This window comes from Urocitellus parryii, chromosome 14 (genome assembly GCF_045843805.1).
Source record: "Urocitellus parryii isolate mUroPar1 chromosome 14, mUroPar1.hap1, whole genome shotgun sequence".
NCBI classification, from domain to species: Eukaryota; Metazoa; Chordata; class Mammalia; order Rodentia; family Sciuridae; genus Urocitellus; species Urocitellus parryii.
In genome coordinates, this window is record NC_135544.1 from 63070947 (window position 1) to 63073775 (window position 2829).

Below are 2829 nucleotides of genomic sequence, written 5' to 3' on the forward strand. Positions count from 1 at the left end.
ATTGAAGGTTAAAGATATCTATGGAACAATTCAACTTCAATTTTTTGAATTCATAAAATAAATATTATCACAGGTTTCTAAAAACATCAGTGACTGAATTTCAGAAAAAACAAATCACTAGCCAGGCATGGTGGTGGCATGCCTATAACCTAGTGTCTCAGGAGGCTGAGGCAGAAGATCCCAAGTTCAAAGCTAGTCTCAGCAACTTAAAGCGACCTGTCTCAAAATTAAAAATAAGAAGGGCTGGTGATATGGCTCAGTGGTGGAGCACCTCTTGGGTTCAATCTCTGGTATCAATAAATAAATAAAAAAAAAAAAAATCACTGCCCAAAATTCTTTCTACACCTCAGTTCCTCAGTTCTCTTGACACTGGCATCATGTTGTATAGTGCTTTTTCTCTGAAGCAGATAGGCACCAGACTTTAAAAAACAAAAAACAAAAAAACAGTACTATTGATTGAGTTATGTTCTCAGCCCTTTATTTTCAATTTTGAGACAGGTCTCCCTAAGTTGCCCAGGTTGGCTGCAAACTTTTTTGCCTCAACCTCCTGAGTAGCTGAATTACAGGCATCCACCACTTTGCCCAGCAACATTTAACATTTTTATCATTTAACTTCTGTACTTGACAACTCCTATAACTGGTACCTCAATATACTTATATATACTAAGTTAATCAAAAGCCAACATTAAATAGCAAACTTACGAGCCAATTCCAGGGGCACATTAAAAATCAGTGTTTGTCATCATGAATTATGCAAATCCACTCACCAATACACATATATGTAAATATAAATTTGATGAAAAAATATTAGTGTTCATGAAAAAATGCAATGTAACTATTATACTAATAATTCTTGTTTAAAAAAAAAACCCTACAGATGAAGGTGTATTTTTAGTTAACATTTAATCAAAATTGTGTTTTCTGAAAAATATTTAAGTACATATTAAAATACATGTCTTCTTTTAAATCAGATATTCTTAACAGGGGTATGCATTAGAGACCCCGATATAAATGTTTAAAACACATATTTAAACTAAACACTTAGATTTGAATTCTCCTATACTCAACCTTAATTTGCACACTGATTAAAAAAAAAAAAAAAAAAAGAATCTATTTTGACTACAGGCCAAAGGCTGCAATTACTATTTATTTCTGCTCTAAGTTTGCTCCACTAGACCCAGATCCTGTCAGTCACAGACCTATTTTTAGTTCAAGGGCCTTCCAAGTAGGAACAAGCTGAAGCTCTCCCCCATCTTCCCATTAAAAAACCTGCAGCTTAGAGTCCATTTACTCATAAGTAAAAAATAGCTACCTTAATTATTTCTATATTTCATCTCTTATTAACAAATGAAAGTTGATATGCAAACATTAAATCAGAAGAACACATTTTAGGTTCAATATAAAATCCAAGATTCATTTTACAGCATTAATGATTTTATTTTATTATGGTAATCATTATATTATGACTTTATGCAGAAACTAATAATGGCATCCACTGAAAAATCCTTTTGAATTCCTAATTGGGTCAAATTATTTAAAAATTAACTATGCCTATTATAGTAAAAAGTAAGGGGAAATCTCCCACAAAACACAGTAAGAGTGTTTTATAATAACAATAATAATAATAATAATAATAATAATAATAATAATAATAATAAAAAGTGCTAAGAAATTGGCTAGTGTATTAATTAAGCTCCCAAGAATAAAGTATCTCAAAATTGTTATGCCAGGTAAAAGCTACTGAGATATTATATGAGAGTATAGAACAATCATCATTAGCTATGAGAAATGTTTCTGCTGTTGTTAAAAAGGATATATAACACTTGGCTTAATTTGTCTTCAAAATTTTACTTTTGTGAATTTAATACATAAAAAACTAAGATCAATTACTAACTACTCAACACAGGTTTTTTTGTGTTACACACATAATTCATTAAACAAATGCAAATGATAGTCACAAGGAAAAGAGCTTCTTACCTTTCGAATAACTTGTTGCTGCTGTGCATGCTTTGCTCTTAATTCAGACACCTCCTTCCAAAGGGACTCATTCTCACTATTATAATTAAAAAATAAATAAATAAATAAGATTTAGTCAGAAAACCAAACCCCAGTATCTTAATTAAGAATACTAGAGAATTAAAAAAACACAAACCTAGAGAACTTAACTATGTTTGTTTTCACTATGATATGTATTTTTATGAGACTAGAAAGCTGGTTCAATAATACAGGAATGACAACTATCTCAACACAACTCCAGAATCATTCCTTTTTTTTTTTTTTTTTTTTTTTGAATCATTCCTTCTTAAATGTATTATCTGCTATTCATGGCAAAATATACAAAAAAAAAAAAAAAAAAACACTTAAAACACACTTCTATATCCATATAGTAGCAAGCAATTTACTCCTTTTGATAATGTGGTTCACTACTTTTTTTAATGTTCATCACTTAAGTGAGGTTAGACTTTGTGAATCACCTTAGGAAAAAAAAGTGACATTTACTGAACAATTGATGTGCTTCAGGCACTATGCTAAACGTTTCAATTAAGCATTTAAATTTCTCTAAAATCAGCCAAGTAAGGAAGAATTGTCTTGAAAGATTAGGACATTGAGGTACAGAGAATTTGTGGGAACCTGCCCAGTGTCACACAGATAATTCTATAACTGTTAAAGCCAAACTAAAGTGAGACTCTCAAACTACCTTGATAACTGTCTCAAACAAGCATATGCAAGCCACTGTTTTATTTTGTTAAAAGATGGAATATTCAACAATGTCAAACCAATAACTTGCCCAATACTAAGATTTTTTTCCTTTGCTGTTTCTTAATTGAA